Here is a 19,148-nt window from a genome sequence, read left to right as displayed (position 1 = left end):
AGAGGAGTGTTCCCCACAATACAATTAAAAACCCATCAACTGGTCTGAATTACACCCAAAAATAGTATCTGGACTGCATAGAGGACTGGCCACTGGCCACCACAATATAATATATAGAAAACCTTCAACAGGTCTGCATTACACCCAAAAAAAGTATCTGGACTGCGTAGAGGACTGGCCACTGGCCACCACAATATAATATATAGAAAACCTTCAACAGGTCTGAATTACACCCAAAAATAGTATCTGGACTGCGTAGAGTAGTGGGCACTGGGCACCACAATAAAAAATATATAGAAAACCTTCAACAGGTCTGCATTACACCCAAAAATAGTATCTGGACTGCGTAGAGGACTGGCCACTGGCCACCACGATATAAAATATAGAAAACCTTCAACAGGTCAGAATAACACCCAAAAATAGTATCTGGACTGCGTAGAGTAGTGGGCACTGGGCACCACAATAAAAAATATATAGAAAACCTTCAACAGGTCTGAATTACACCCAAAAATAGTATCTGGACTGCGTAGAGGACTGGCCACTGGCCACCACAATATAATATATAGAAAACCTTCAACAGGTCTGCATTACACCCAAAAATAGTATCTGGACTGCGTAGAGGACTGGCCACTGGCCACCACAATATAATATATAGAAAAACTTCAACAGGTCTGCATTACACCCAAAAATAGTATCTGGACTGCGTAGAGTAGTGGGCACTGGGCACCACAATAAAATATATAGAAAACCTTCAACAGGTCTGAAATACACCCAAAAATAGTATCTGGACTGCGTAGAGGACTGGCCACTGGCCACCACAATATAATATATAGAAAACCTTCAACAGGTCTGAATTACACCCAAAAATAGTATCTGGACTGCGTAGAGTAGTGGGCACTGGGCACCACAATAAAAAATATATAGAAAACCTTCAACAGGTCTGCATTACACCCAAAAATAGTATCTGGACTGCATAGAGGACTGGCCACTGACCACCACAATATAATATATAGAAAACCTTCAACAGGTCTGAATTACACCCAAAAATAGTATCTGGACTGCGTAGAGGACTGGCCACTGGCCACCACAATATAATATATAGAAAACCTTCAACAGGTTTGCATTACACCCAAAAATAGTATCTGGACTGCATAGAGTAGTGGGCACTAAGCACCACAATAAAATATATAGAAAACCTTCAACAGGTCTGAATTACACCCAAAAATAGTATCTGGACTGCGTAGAGGACTGGCCACTGGCCACCACAATATAATATATAGAAAACCTTCAACAGGTTTGCATTACACCCAAAAATAGTATCTGGACTGCGTAGAGTAGTGGGCACTGGGCACCACAATATAATATATAGAAAACCTTCAACAGGTCTGAATTACACCCAAAAATAGTATCTGGACTCCGTAGAGTAGTGGGCACTGGGCACCACAATAAAAAATATATAGAAAACCTTCAACAGGTCTGCATTACACCCAAAAATAGTATCTGGACTGCATAGAGGACTGGCCACTGGCCACCACAATATAATATATAGAAAACCTTCAACAGGTTTGCATTACACCCAAAAATAGTATCTGGACTGCGTAGAGTAGTGGGCACTAAGCACCACAATAAAATATATAGAAAACCTTCAACAGGTCTGAATTACACCCAAAAATAGTATCTGGACTGCGTAGAGGACTGGCCACTGGCCACCACAATATAATATATAGAAAACCTTCAACAGGTTTGCATTACACCCAAAAATAGTATCTGGACTGCGTAGAGTAGTGGGCACTGGGCACCACAATATAATATATAGAAAACCTTCAACAGGTCTGAATTACACCCAAAAATAGTATCTGGACTCGTAGAGTAGTGGGCACTGGGCACCACAATAAAAAATATATAGAAAACCTTCAACAGGTCTGCATTACACCCAAAAATAGTATCTGGACTGCATAGAGGACTGGCCACTGGCCACCACAATATAATATATAGAAAACCTTCAACAGGTCTGAATTACACCCAAAAATAGTATCTGGACTGCGTAGAGGACTGGCCACTGGCCACCACAATATAATATATAGAAAACCTTCAACAGGTTTGCATTACACCCAAAAATAGTATCTGGACTGCGTAGAGTAGTGGGCACTGGGCACCACAATAAAATATATAGAAAACCTTCAACAGGTCTGAATTACACCCAAAAATAGTATCTGGACTGCGTAGAGGACTGGCCACTGGCCACCACAATATAATATATAGAAAACCTACAACAGGTCTGAATTACACCCAAAAATAGTATCTGGACTGCGTAGAGTAGTGGGCACTGGGCACCACAATAAAAAATATATAGAAAACCTTCAACAGGTCTGAATTACACCCGAAAATAGTATCTGGACTGTGTAGAGGACTGGCCACTGGCCACCACAATATAATATATAGAAAACCTTCAACAGGTCTGAATTACACCCAAAAATAGTATCTGGACTGCTTAGAGTAGTGGGCACTGGGCACCACAATAAAAAATATATAGAAAACCTTCAACAGGTCTGAATTACACCCAAAAATAGTATCTGGACTGCGTAGAGGACTGGCCACTGGCCACCACAATATAATATATAGAAAACCTTCAACAGGTCAGAATTACACCCAAAAATAGTATCTGGACTGCGTAGAGTAGTGGGCACTGGGCACCACAATAAAATATATAGAAAACCTTCAACAGGTCTGAATTACACCCAAAAATAGTATCTGGACTGCGTAGAGGACTGGCCACTGGCCACCACAATATAATATATAGAAAACCTTCAACAGGTCAGAATTACACCCAAAAATAGTATCTGGACTGCGTAGAGTAGTGGGCACTGGGCACCACAATAAAAAATATATAGAAAACCTTCAACAGGTCTGCATTACACCCAAAAATAGTATCTGGACTGCGTAGAGGACTGGCCACTGGCCACCACAATATAATATATAGAAAACCTTCAACAGGTCTGCATTACACCCAAAAATAGTATCTGGACTGCGTAGAGGACTGGCCACTGGCCACCACAATATAATATATAGAAAACCTTCAACAGGTCTGCATTACACCCAAAAATAGTATCTGGACTGCATAGAGTAGTGGGCACTAAGCACCACAATAAAATATATAGAAAACCTTCAACAGGTCTGAATTACACCCAAAAATAGTATCTGGACTGCGTAGAGGACTGGCCACTGGCCACCACAATATAATATATAGAAAACCTTCAACAGGTTTGCATTACACCCAAAAATAGTATCTGGACAGCGTAGAGTAGTGGGCACTAAGCACCACAATAAAATATATAGAAAACCTTCAACAGGTCTGAATTACACCCAAAAATAGTATCTGGACTGCGTAGAGGACTGGCCACTGGCCACCACAATATAATATATAGAAAACCTTCAACAGGTCTGCATTACACCCAAAAATAGTATCTGGACTGCGTAGAGGACTGGCCACTGGCCACCACAATATAATATATAGAAAACCTTCAACAGGTTTGCATTACACCCAAAAATAGTATCTGGACTGCGTAGAGTAGTGGGCACTGGGCACCACAATATAATATATAGAAAACCTTCAACAGGTCTGAATTACACCCAAAAATAGTATCTGGACTCCGTAGAGTAGTGGGCACTGGGCACCACAATAAAAAATATATAGAAAACCTTCAACAGGTCTGCATTACACCCAAAAATAGTATCTGGACTGCATAGAGGACTGGCCACTGGCCACCACAATATAATATATAGAAAACCTTCAACAGGTTTGCATTACACCCAAAAATAGTATCTGGACTGCGTAGAGTAGTGGGCACTAAGCACCACAATAAAATATATAGAAAACCTTCAACAGGTCTGAATTACACCCAAAAATAGTATCTGGACTGCGTAGAGGACTGGCCACTGGCCACCACAATATAATATATAGAAAACCTTCAACAGGTTTGCATTACACCCAAAAATAGTATCTGGACTGCGTAGAGTAGTGGGCACTGGGCACCACAATATAATATATAGAAAACCTTCAACAGGTCTGAATTACACCCAAAAATAGTATCTGGACTCGTAGAGTAGTGGGCACTGGGCACCACAATAAAAAATATATAGAAAACCTTCAACAGGTCTGCATTACACCCAAAAATAGTATCTGGACTGCATAGAGGACTGGCCACTGGCCACCACAATATAATATATAGAAAACCTTCAACAGGTCTGAATTACACCCAAAAATAGTATCTGGACTGCGTAGAGGACTGGCCACTGGCCACCACAATATAATATATAGAAAACCTTCAACAGGTTTGCATTACACCCAAAAATAGTATCTGGACTGCGTAGAGTAGTGGGCACTGGGCACCACAATAAAATATATAGAAAACCTTCAACAGGTCTGAATTACACCCAAAAATAGTATCTGGACTGCGTAGAGGACTGGCCACTGGCCACCACAATATAATATATAGAAAACCTACAACAGGTCTGAATTACACCCAAAAATAGTATCTGGACTGCGTAGAGTAGTGGGCACTGGGCACCACAATAAAAAATATATAGAAAACCTTCAACAGGTCTGAATTACACCCGAAAATAGTATCTGGACTGTGTAGAGGACTGGCCACTGGCCACCACAATATAATATATAGAAAACCTTCAACAGGTCTGAATTACACCCAAAAATAGTATCTGGACTGCTTAGAGTAGTGGGCACTGGGCACCACAATAAAAAATATATAGAAAACCTTCAACAGGTCTGAATTACACCCAAAAATAGTATCTGGACTGCGTAGAGGACTGGCCACTGGCCACCACAATATAATATATAGAAAACCTTCAACAGGTCAGAATTACACCCAAAAATAGTATCTGGACTGCGTAGAGTAGTGGGCACTGGGCACCACAATAAAATATATAGAAAACCTTCAACAGGTCTGAATTACACCCAAAAATAGTATCTGGACTGCGTAGAGGACTGGCCACTGGCCACCACAATATAATATATAGAAAACCTTCAACAGGTCAGAATTACACCCAAAAATAGTATCTGGACTGCGTAGAGTAGTGGGCACTGGGCACCACAATAAAAAATATATAGAAAACCTTCAACAGGTCTGCATTACACCCAAAAATAGTATCTGGACTGCGTAGAGGACTGGCCACTGGCCACCACAATATAATATATAGAAAACCTTCAACAGGTCTGCATTACACCCAAAAATAGTATCTGGACTGCGTAGAGGACTGGCCACTGGCCACCACAATATAATATATAGAAAACCTTCAACAGGTCTGCATTACACCCAAAAATAGTATCTGGACTGCGTAGAGTAGTGGGCACTAAGCACCACAATAAAATATATAGAAAACCTTCAACAGGTCTGAATTACACCCAAAAATAGTATCTGGACTGCGTAGAGGACTGGCCACTGGCCACCACAATATAATATATAGAAAACCTTCAACAGGTTTTCATTACACCCAAAAATAGTATCTGGACAGCGTAGAGTAGTGGGCACTAAGCACCACAATAAAATATATAGAAAACCTTCAACAGGTCTGAATTACACCCAAAAATAGTATCTGGACTGCGTAGAGGACTGGCCACTGGCCACCACAATATAATATATAGAAAACCTTCAACAGGTCTGCATTACACCCAAAAATAGTATCTGGACTGCGTAGAGGACTGGCCACTGGCCACCACAATATAATATATAGAAAACCTTCAACAGGTCTGCATTACACCCAAAAATAGTATCTGGACTCCGTAGAGTAGTGGGCACTGGGCACCACAATAAAAAATATATAGAAAACCTTCAACAGGTCTGCATTACACCCAAAAATAGTATCTGGACTGCATAGAGGACTGGCCACTGGCCACCACAATATAATATATAGAAACCCTTAACAGGTTTGCATTACACCCAAAAATAGTATCTGGACTGCGTAGAGTAGTGGGCACTAAGCACCACAATAAAATATATAGAAAACCTTCAACAGGTCTGAATTACACCCAAAAATAGTATCTGGACTGCGTAGAGGACTGGCCACTGGCCACCACAATATAATATATAGAAAACCTTCAACAGGTTTGCATTACACCCAAAAATAGTATCTGGACTGCGTAGAGTAGTGGGCACTGGGCACCACAATATAATATATAGAAAACCTTCAACAGGTCTGAATTACACCCAAAAATAGTATCTGGACTGCGTAGAGTAGTGGGCACTGGGCACCACAATAAAAAATATATAGAAAACCTTCAACAGGTCTGCATTACACCCAAAAATAGTATCTGGACTGCATAGAGGACTGGCCACTGGCCACCACAATATAATATATAGAAAACCTTCAACAGGTCTGAATTACACCCAAAAATAGTATCTGGACTGCGTAGAGGACTGGCCACTGGCCACCACAATATAATATATAGAAAACCTTCAACAGGTTTGCATTACACCCAAAAATAGTATCTGGACTGCGTAGAGTAGTGGGCAATGGGCACCACAATAAAATATATAGAAAACCTTCAACAGGTCTGAATTACACCCAAAAATAGTATCTGGACTGCGTAGAGGACTGGCCACTGGCCACCACAATATAATATATAGAAAACCTACAACAGGTCTGAATTACACCCAAAAATAGTATCTGGACTGCGTAGAGTAGTGGGCACTGGGCACCACAATAAAAAATATATAGAAAACCTTCAACAGGTCTGAATTACACCCGAAAATAGTATCTGGACTGCGTAGAGGACTGGCCACTGGCCACCACAATATAATATATAGAAAACCTTCAACAGGTCTGAATTACACCCAAAAATAGTATCTGGACTGCGTAGAGTAGTGGGCACTGGGCACCACAATAAAAAATATATAGAAAACCTTCAACAGGTCTGAATTACACCCAAAAATAGTATCTGGACTGCGTAGAGGACTGGCCACTGGCCACCACAATATAATATATAGAAAACCTTCAACAGGTCTGCATTACACCCAAAAATAGTATCTGGACTGCGTAGAGTAGTGGGCACTAAGCACCACAATAAAATATATAGAAAACCTTCAACAGGTCTGAATTACACCCAAAAATAGTATCTGGACTGCGTAGAGGACTGGCCACTGGCCACCACAATATAATATATAGAAAACCTTCAACAGGTTTGCATTACACACAAAAATAGTATCTGGACTGCGTAGAGTAGTGGGCACTGGGCACCACAATAAAATATATAGAAAACCTTCAACAGGTCTGAATTACACCCAAAAATAGTATCTGGACTGCGTAGAGGACTGGCCACTGGCCACCACAATATAATATATAGAAAACCTACAACAGGTCTGAATTACACCCAAAAATAGTATCTGGACTGCGTAGAGTAGTGGGCACTGGGCACCACAATAAAAAATATATAGAAAACCTTCAACAGGTCTGAATTACACCCGAAAATAGTATCTGGACTGCGTAGAGGACTGGCCACTGGCCACCACAATATAATATATAGAAAACCTTCAACAGGTCTGAATTACACCCAAAAATAGTATCTGGACTGCGTAGAGGACTGGCCACTGGCCACCACAATATAATATATAGAAAACCTTCAACAGGTCTGCATTACACCCAAAAATAGTATCTGGACTGCGTAGAGGACTGGCCACTGGCCACCACAATATAATATATAGAAAACCTTCAACAGGTCTGCATTACACCCAAAAATAGTATCTGGACTCCGTAGAGTAGTGGGCACCACAATAAAAAATATATAGAAAACCTTCAACAGGTCTGCATTACACCCAAAAATAGTATCTGGACTGCATAGAGGACTGGCCACTGGCCACCACAATATAATATATAGAAAACCTTCAACAGGTTTGCATTACACCCAAAAATAGTATCTGGACTGCGTAGAGTAGTGGGCACTAAGCACCACAATAAAATATATAGAAAACCTTCAACAGGTCTGAATTACACCCAAAAATAGTATCTGGACTGCGTAGAGGACTGGCCACTGGCCACCACAATATAATATATAGAAAACCTTCAACAGGTTTGCATTACACCCAAAAATAGTATCTGGACTGCGTAGAGTAGTGGGCACTGGGCACCACAATATAATATATAGAAAACCTTCAACAGGTCTGAATTACACCCAAAAATAGTATCTGGACTGCGTAGAGTAGTGGGCACTGGGCACCACAATAAAAAATATATAGAAAACCTTCAACAGGTCTGCATTACACCCAAAAATAGTATCTGGACTGCATAGAGGACTGGCCACTGGCCACCACAATATAATATATAGACAACCTTCAACAGGTCTGAATTACACCCAAAAATAGTATCTGGACTGCGTAGAGTAGTGGGCACTAAGCACCACAATAAAATATATAGAAAACCTTCAACAGGTCTGAATTACACCCAAAAATAGTATCTGGACTGCGTAGAGGACTGGCCACTGGCCACCACAATATAATATATAGAAAACCTACAACAGGTCTGAATTACACCCAAAAATAGTATCTGGACTGCGTAGAGTAGTGGGCACTGGGCACCACAATAAAAAATATATAGAAAACCTTCAACAGGTCTGAATTACACCCGAAAATAGTATCTGGACTGCGTAGAGGACTGGCCACTGGCCACCACAATATAATATATAGAAAACCTTCAACAGGTCTGAATTACACCCAAAAATAGTATCTGGACTGCGTAAAGTAGTGGGCACTGGGCACCACAATAAAAAATATATAGAAAACCTTCAACAGGTCTGAATTACACCCAAAAATAGTATCTGGACTGCGTAGAGGACTGGCCACTGGCCACCACAATATAATATATAGAAAACCTTCAACAGGTCAGAATTACACCCAAAAATAGTATCTGGACTGCGTAGAGTAGTGGGCACTGGGCACCACAATAAAATATATAGAAAACCTTCAACAGGTCTGAATTACACCCAAAGATAGTATCTGGACTGCGTAGAGGACTGGCCACTGGCCACCACAATATAATATATAGAAAACCTTCAACAGGTCAGAATTACACCCAAAAATAGTATCTGGACTGCGTAGAGTAGTGGGCACTGGGCACCACAATAAAAAATATATAGAAAACCTTCAACAGGTCTGCATTACACCCAAAAATAGTATCTGGACTGCGTAGAGGACTGGCCACTGGCCACCACAATATAATATATAGAAAACCTTCAACAGGTCTGCATTACACCCAAAAATAGTATCTGGACTGCGTAGAGGACTGGCCACTGGCCACCACAATATAATATATAGAAAAACTTCAACAGGTCTGCATTACACCCAAAAATAGTATCTGGACTGCGTAGAGTAGTGGGCACTGGGCACCACAATAAAATATATAGAAAACCTTCAACAGGTCTGAATTACACCCAAAGATAGTATCTGGACTGCGTAGAGTAGTGGGCACTGGGCACCACAATAAAATATATAGAAAACCTTCAACAGGTCTGAATTACACCCAAAGATAGTATCTGGACTGCGTAGAGGACTGGCCACTGGCCACCACAATATAATATATAGAAAACCTTCAACAGGTCAGAATTACACCCAAAAATAGTATCTGGACTGCGTAGAGTAGTGGGCACTGGGCACCACAATAAAATATATAGAAAACCTTCAACAGGTCTGAATTACACCCAAAGATAGTATCTGGACTGCGTAGAGGACTGGCCACTGGCCACCACAATATAATATATAGAAAACCTTCAACAGGTCAGAATTACACCCAAAAATAGTATCTGGACTGCGTAGAGTAGTGGGCACTGGGCACCACAATAAAAAATATATAGAAAACCTTCAACAGGTCTGAATTACACCCAAAAATAGTATCTGGACTGCGTAGAGGACTGGCCACTGGCCACCACAATATAATATATAGAAAACCTTCAACAGGTTTGCATTACACCCAAAAATAGTATCTGGACTGCGTAGAGTAGTGGGCACTAAGCACCACAATATAATATATAGAAAACCTTCAACAGGTTTGCATTACACCCAAAAATAGTATCTGGACTGCGTAGAGTAGTGGGCACTGGGCACCACAATATAATATATAGAAAACCTTCAACAGGTCTGAATTACACCCAAAAATAGTATCTGGACTCCGTAGAGTAGTGGGCACTGGGCACCACAATAAAAAATATATAGAAAACCTTCAACAGGTCTGCATTACACCCAAAAATAGTATCTGGACTGCATAGAGGACTGGCCACTGGCCACCACAATATAATATATAGAAAACCTTCAACAGGTTTGCATTACACCCAAAAATAGTATCTGGACTGCGTAGAGTAGTGGGCACTAAGCACCACAATAAAATATATAGAAAACCTTCAACAGGTCTGAATTACACCCAAAAATAGTATCTGGACTGCGTAGAGGACTGGCCACTGGCCACCACAATATAATATATAGAAAACCTTCAACAGGTTTGCATTACACCCAAAAATAGTATCTGGACTGCGTAGAGTAGTGGGCACTGGGCACCACAATATAATATATAGAAAACCTTCAACAGGTCTGAATTACACCCAAAAATAGTATCTGGACTCGTAGAGTAGTGGGCACTGGGCACCACAATAAAAAATATATAGAAAACCTTCAACAGGTCTGCATTACACCCAAAAATAGTATCTGGACTGCATAGAGGACTGGCCACTGGCCACCACAATATAATATATAGAAAACCTTCAACAGGTCTGAATTACACCCAAAAATAGTATCTGGACTGCGTAGAGGACTGGCCACTGGCCACCACAATATAATATATAGAAAACCTTCAACAGGTTTGCATTACACCCAAAAATAGTATCTGGACTGCGTAGAGTAGTGGGCACTGGGCACCACAATAAAATATATAGAAAACCTTCAACAGGTCTGAATTACACCCAAAAATAGTATCTGGACTGCGTAGAGGACTGGCCACTGGCCACCACAATATAATATATAGAAAACCTACAACAGGTCTGAATTACACCCAAAAATAGTATCTGGACTGCGTAGAGTAGTGGGCACTGGGCACCACAATAAAAAATATATAGAAAACCTTCAACAGGTCTGAATTACACCCGAAAATAGTATCTGGACTGTGTAGAGGACTGGCCACTGGCCACCACAATATAATATATAGAAAACCTTCAACAGGTCTGAATTACACCCAAAAATAGTATCTGGACTGCTTAGAGTAGTGGGCACTGGGCACCACAATAAAAAATATATAGAAAACCTTCAACAGGTCTGAATTACACCCAAAAATAGTATCTGGACTGCGTAGAGGACTGGCCACTGGCCACCACAATATAATATATAGAAAACCTTCAACAGGTCAGAATTACACCCAAAAATAGTATCTGGACTGCGTAGAGTAGTGGGCACTGGGCACCACAATAAAATATATAGAAAACCTTCAACAGGTCTGAATTACACCCAAAAATAGTATCTGGACTGCGTAGAGGACTGGCCACTGGCCACCACAATATAATATATAGAAAACCTTCAACAGGTCAGAATTACACCCAAAAATAGTATCTGGACTGCGTAGAGTAGTGGGCACTGGGCACCACAATAAAAAATATATAGAAAACCTTCAACAGGTCTGCATTACACCCAAAAATAGTATCTGGACTGCGTAGAGGACTGGCCACTGGCCACCACAATATAATATATAGAAAACCTTCAACAGGTCTGCATTACACCCAAAAATAGTATCTGGACTGCGTAGAGGACTGGCCACTGGCCACCACAATATAATATATAGAAAACCTTCAACAGGTCTGCATTACACCCAAAAATAGTATCTGGACTGCGTAGAGTAGTGGGCACTAAGCACCACAATAAAATATATAGAAAACCTTCAACAGGTCTGAATTACACCCAAAAATAGTATCTGGACTGCGTAGAGGACTGGCCACTGGCCACCACAATATAATATATAGAAAACCTTCAACAGGTCTGAATTACACCCAAAAATGGTATCTGGACTGCGTAGAGGACTGGCCACTGGCCACCACAATATAATATATAGAAAACCTTCAACAGGTCTGCATTACACCCAAAAATAGTATCTGGACTGCGTAGAGGACTGGCCACTGGCCACCACAATATAATATATAGAAAACCTTCAACAGGTCTGCATTACACCCAAAAATAGTATCTGGACTCCGTAGAGTAGTGGGCACTGGGCACCACAATAAAAAATATATAGAAAACCTTCAACAGGTCTGCATTACACCCAAAAATAGTATCTGGACTGCATAGAGGACTGGCCACTGGCCACCACAATATAATATATAGAAAACCTTCAACAGGTTTGCATTACACCCAAAAATAGTATCTGGACTGCGTAGAGTAGTGGGCACTAAGCACCACAATAAAATATATAGAAAACCTTCAACAGGTCTGAATTACACCCAAAAATAGTATCTGGACTGCGTAGAGGACTGGCCACTGGCCACCACAATATAATATATAGAAAACCTTCAACAGGTTTGCATTACACCCAAAAATAGTATCTGGACTGCGTAGAGTAGTGGGCACTGGGCACCACAATATAATATATAGAAAACCTTCAACAGGTCTGAATTACACCCAAAAATAGTATCTGGACTGCGTAGAGTAGTGGGCACTGGGCACCACAATAAAAAATATATAGAAAACCTTCAACAGGTCTGCATTACACCCAAAAATAGTATCTGGACTGCATAGAGGACTGGCCACTGGCCACCACAATATAATATATAGAAAACCTTCAACAGGTCTGAATTACACCCAAAAATAGTATCTGGACTGCGTAGAGGACTGGCCACTGGCCACCACAATATAATATATAGAAAACCTTCAACGGGTTTGCATTACACCCAAAAATAGTATCTGGACTGCGTAGAGTAGTGGGCACTGGGCACCACAATAAAATATATAGAAAACCTTCAACAGGTCTGAATTACACCCAAAAATAGTATCTGGACTGCGTAGAGGACTGGCCACTGGCCACCACAATATAATATATAGAAAACCTACAACAGGTCTGAATTACACCCAAAAATAGTATCTGGACTGCGTAGAGTAGTGGGCACTGGGCACCACAATAAAAAATATATAGAAAACCTTCAACAGGTCTGAATTACACCCGAAAATAGTATCTGGACTGCGTAGAGGACTGGCCACTGGCCACCACAATATAATATATAGAAAACCTTCAACAGGTCTGAATTACACCCAAAAATAGTATCTGGACTGCGTAGAGTAGTGGGCACTGGGCACCACAATAAAAAATATATAGAAAACCTTCAACAGGTCTGAATTACACCCAAAAATAGTATCTGGACTGCGTAGAGGACTGGCCACTGGCCACCACAATATAATATATAGAAAACCTTCAACAGGTCAGAATTACACCCAAAAATAGTATCTGGACTGCGTAGAGTAGTGGGCACTGGGCACCACAATAAAATATATAGAAAACCTTCAACAGGTCTGAATTACACCCAAAGATAGTATCTGGACTGCGTAGAGGACTGGCCACTGGCCACCACAATATAATATATAGAAAACCTTCAACAGGTCACAATTACACCCAAAAATAGTATCTGGACTGCGTAGAGTAGTGGGCACTGGGCACCACAATAAAAAATATATAGAAAACCTTCAACAGGTCTGCATTACACCCAAAAATAGTATCTGGACTGCGTAGAGGACTGGCCACTGGCCACCACAATATAATATATAGAAAACCTTCAACAGGTCTGCATTACACCCAAAAATAGTATCTGGACTGCGTAGAGGACTGGCCACTGGCCACCACAATATAATATATAGAAAACCTTCAACAGGTCTGCATTACACCCAAAAATAGTATCTGGACTGCGTAGAGGACTGGCCACTGGCCACCACGATATAATATATAGAAAACCTTTAACAGGTCAGAATAACACCCAAAAATAGTATCTGGACTGCGTAGAGTAGTGGGCACTGGGCACCACAATAAAATATATAGAAAACCTTCAACAGGTCTGAAATACACCCAAAAATAGTATCTGGACTGCGTAGAGGACTGGCCACTGGCCACCACAATATAATATATAGAAAACCTTCAACAGGTCTGAATTACACCCAAAAATAGTATCTGGACTGCGTAGAGGACTGGCCACTGGCTACCACAATATAATATATAGAAAACCTTCAACAGGTTTGCATTACACCCAAAAATAGTATCTGGACTGCGTAGAGTAGTGGGCACTAAGCACCACAATAAAATATATAGAAAACCTTCAACAGGTCTGAATTACACCCAAAAATAGTATCTGGACTGCGTAGAGGACTGGCCACTGGCCACCACAATATAATATATAGAAAACCTTCAACAGGTTTGCATTACACCCAAAAATAGTATCTGGACTGCGTAGAGTAGTGGGCACTGGGCACCACAATATAATATATAGAAAACCTTCAACAGGTCTGAATTACACCCAAAAATAGTATCTGGACTGCGTAGAGTAGTGGGCACTGGGCACCACAATAAAAAATATATAGAAACCCTTCAACAGGTCTGAATTACACCCAAAAATAGTATCTGGACTGCGTAGAGGACTGGCCACTGGCCACCACAATATAATATATAGAAAACCTTCAACAGGTCAGAATTACACCCAAAAATAGTATCTGGACTGCGTAGAGTAGTGGGCACTGGGCACCACAATAAAAAATATATAGAAAACCTTCAACAGGTCTGAATTACACCCAAAAATAGTATCTGGACTGCGTAGAGGACTGGCCACCACAATATAATATATAGAAAACCTTCAACAGGTCAGAATTACACCCAAAAATAGTATCTGGACTGCGTAGAGTAGTGGACACTAGGCACCACAATAAAATATATTAAAAAAACCTTCAACAGGTCTGCATTACACTGCACATACGGCTGCTCCTCCATCCTCTCCATCATATACATGTTGGAGTTTCAGCGTGTGAAAACCTCTTGTTTTTGATAATGTCAGTGCATTTTGAATATTTTTCAATTTGCCCCACACCACTGAATGTACTTTATCTATAATACGCATCTATCTATCTTGACTGCGTAGTGTGGTGGCCCCGGTACACAATTTGGTACCGAGGCCACAATATAATTAAAAAACCCTCCACGGGTCAGAATTCCACCAAAAAAGGGTATGGACTGCGTAGTGTGGTGTGCCCGGAACACAATTTTTTACAGCGCCAACAATATAATTAAAAACTTGGGCATCAACTGTCACCGTTGTTTAATATCTGATAAACCTAAATATGGACTGCACAGTGGAGTGGCCCCGGTAGTAAATTTGGTGCCGGGGCCACAATACCTCCTCCAACTTCCAAGTGTAGTGTTTATAAAGACAGACAGCGTCGAAGTGTTATTAGTTGACTTTCTTAACCCTAAAATTGTCCCTGTTGCAAATATTCGTGCAATGGACAGTTACTTTTTCATTGAAAGACTCAAGCTTTCAAGTGTAGTGTTTATAAAATATAAACAACAATACAGTAGTTTTAGAGCACGTCAATACCTCTTGTTTTAAATTATGACAGGGCATTTTACTTTTGGTTTAATTTCTTGAATTTGTTTAAATTTCGTTTTACTTTTTGAACATGGCAAACGACTGTTGATTGGTCATATAATGCAAAAAAAAAAGTTCCAAGATGGAATTGTCCTTGGGCCCTCACACCCACCCTTATGTTGTTGAAATAGGACATGCACACTTTAACAAACCAATCATTTCAGCGACAGGGCCTACCAAACAACTTTGGCTGAAATGATTGGTTTGTTTGGGCCCCCACACCAAAAAAGCTATTCATCTCTCCCTGTACAGACTAAACAGGCTCTACTGAGGCAAGATGTCATCCTCATCCTCAACCTCTGATTCCTCTCCCCCTACAGTGTGTACTTCCTCCTCATCACACATTATGAATTCGTCCCCGCTGGACTCCACAACCACAGGTCCCTCTGTACTATCTGGAGGGCAGTGCTGTACTTCATTGAGGAATTGATTATTCATTTTTATAAACATCATTTTTTCAACGTTATGAGAAAGCAACCTCCTTCGCCGCTCACTGACCAGCCGCAGTTATACGCTTTGCAATAGGGTGACTACTATCGTATTTTGTGGTCATGGCAAACGACTGTTGGACAGTCAATTGTTTTGTGAAAGACTTAGCGGTCTTACGACTTCCCCTCTGGGAAGATGACCGACTAACAGCAGCAACAGCAGCAGTGGCAGTAGTAGGCGTACCGCTGCAGGATTCCTCGGATGAATCCCGTATTGAGGAGGACTCAGTCTGGCTGCTGACTTGGGCTGCAGGACTGAATCTGATGGAGATGGTGGAGGAAGTTGACGAGGAGGGTGTTGCTGGTGTGTATCCAACTGGACCACGGGATTTAGGTGTCCCTGTACCGATGAGGGTCATAGCCCCAGTTCCTGAACCATTAAACTATGAAGGTTATTCAGGTGACGTATAAGGGAGGATGTTCCTAGGTGGGCAAGATCCTTACCCCTGCTTATTTGAGCTTTACATAAGCTACATATGGCTATACATTGGTTGTCTGGATTTGGATAAAAATAACTCCAGACCGAAGAGGTGCATTTTTTGGTCTTCTGACCAGGCATGACGATGGGCTTTTTCATCCCATGGACATCAGCTGTTTCCCCCCCTGGTGCCTCATTTACAATAACCACATCACCATCCTCATCATCAAGTTCCTCCACAGCGCCAGCTACATCATCAATAGGCTCCTCCCGAGCCACCTCTTCCCGTACAGTGATGGGAAGGTCAGGCTTGACAACCACCAACACCCTTGGACTCGCCTTGAGGATTTGTGATAATTTCTCTTTAGAAGGCAGAGTTGTTTGCTGTTTTGTTGCTGACAGCATAACTCTCTTCAATTTTTTTGTAGGGGTGGGGGGGAGGAGGAGGGATAAGATCCGTGGGTGAAGCTGAACCACTATTCATGAACACGGGCCAGGGCCTAAGCCGTTCCTTGCCACTCCGTGTCGTAAATGGCATATTGGCAACTTTACGTTTCTCCGCAGATGATTTTAAGTTTCTCTTTTTGCTACTTTTTCTTAACTTGGGCTTTTTGGATTTTACATGCCCGGTACTACGAGATTGGGCATCGGGCTTGGAAGACGACGTTGATGGCATTTCAACGTCTATGTCATGACTAGTGGCAGCAGCTTCAGCATTAGGAGGAAGTGGGTCTTGATCTTTCTCTACTTTATCCTCCAAATTTTTGGTCTCCATTATATGTAGCACAAGATACTGCAGAATGTGTGAACTTGGTAATATTGCAGTACCAATGGACTTATACTGCTGGATTGGTTTTGCAAATTTGGTTATAATTACTTTTTGTTTTTAATTTTTTTTTTAATATTTTTTATAACTTTTTTTTTATTTTTTAAAAACTTGGGAATAATGGGGAAATAACTATGCCCTTAGAAGCACAGAGCACAGGACACAGCACCACTGGACTGAACAGGACACAGCACAGGACCCAGCAGCACTACTGAACTCAGCAGGACAGAGCACAGGACACAGCACCACTGGACTGATACTGCAGAATGTGTGAACTTTGTAATATTGCAGTACCACTGGACTTTTACTGCTGAATGTGTGAACTTGGTAATATTGCAGTACCAATGGGCTTATACTGCAGGATTGGTTGTGCAAATTTTGTGGTAATTAAAAAAAAATTAAATTAGTTTTTGGTATTTTTTTAAATAACTTTTTTTTATTTTTTTAAACAAAGGGGAATATTGGGGAAATAACTATGCCCTTAGAAGCACAGAGCACAGGACACAGCACCACTGGACTGAACAGGACACAGCACAGGACCCAGCAGCACTACGGAACTCAGCAGGACAGAGCACAGGACACAGCACCACCGGACTGATACTGCAGAATGTGTGAACTTTGTAATATTGCAGTACCACTGGACTTTTACTGCTGAATGTGTGAACTTGGTAATATTGCAGTACCAATGGGCTTATACTGCATGATTGATTGTGCAAATTTTGTGGTAATTAAAAAAAAATTAAATTAGTTTTTGGTATTTTTTTAAATAACTTTTTTTTATTTTTTTAAACACAGGGGAATATTGGGGAAATAATTATGCCCTTAGAAGCACAGAGCACAGGACACAGCACCACTGGACTGAACAGGACACAGCACAGGACCCAGCAGCACCACTGACCTCAGAAGGACAGAGCACAGGACACAGCACCACTGGACTGAGCACAGCACAGCACAGCACAGCACTGAACTCAACAGCACGAGATATAGCAGGACAGAGGACCACCTAACACACCCTCCCTCTACCCTGATCAATGCCCGAGTGAAGATGGCGGCGACTAGCGGGGAATTTATAGGATCCGAGTATCGCGAGATCCGACAACGGGATTATGAGTCAGAGCCTCAGTTTCAGATTTGAATTTGGCGCCAATACCCGGATCTGTCTCAGATCCGACTCGGATCGGCAACGTTCGGGTGGGCTCGGATTTCATAAATCCGAGTGCGCTCATCTCTAGTTTTTACTATAGAGCACAATGAATCTCAAAGGACACAGCCGCAGATCATGCAGATAATGCATATAGTAAGAGGGGAACCAGGGCACAGGCGCCAGTGTGTACATACATCTACACCTACTCATTTAAGTACAGCTTGCCATACATTTATATTGTATTTACTATACTCTTACTGAACAAGAGTTTGAACCTGTGCCCCAATTTTCCCTGCCAGCACTAACAGCACTCTCATTTCCTGCTTTTAGTGGCTGTCTCACTGAATAGGTATGTGATGGGGGTGGCTACCCTTAAACATCAGGGGTAATTCAAAGGTAGACAACTCCTTTACAATATAGCCACACAGAGTTAAAACATGGTTGTTTAAGGGTTTGATAGGGTCCAGCTAGTGGCATTTGTACCACAATGCAATGACACTGTGGGAGATAAGGTAGGGGCAGGCATAACATATCTATAGACTGCAGCTACACATTAAATTAGGTCCTCCTGTGTGAATGTCCAATTTCATCTCAGACGAGAGATCCCCACCAAAGTGGAC

General features: G+C 41.3%; 1 protein-coding gene across 1 annotated transcript in view; it reads right to left on the bottom strand.

Moving 5' to 3' along the window:
- MAP3K13 (mitogen-activated protein kinase kinase kinase 13) overlaps positions 1-19,148 on the bottom strand; it is an 81,571-nt gene that overhangs the window by 30,185 nt on the left and 32,238 nt on the right. The gene's annotated exons all lie outside the window — the stretch shown is intronic.

The sequence above is a fragment of the Mixophyes fleayi genome, chromosome 7 (assembly GCF_038048845.1).
Source record: "Mixophyes fleayi isolate aMixFle1 chromosome 7, aMixFle1.hap1, whole genome shotgun sequence".
In the NCBI taxonomy this organism is placed as follows: domain Eukaryota; kingdom Metazoa; phylum Chordata; class Amphibia; order Anura; family Limnodynastidae; genus Mixophyes; species Mixophyes fleayi.
Note: the sequence above shows the minus strand (reverse complement) of the source record. Positions and strands in the feature narration are given on the sequence as shown.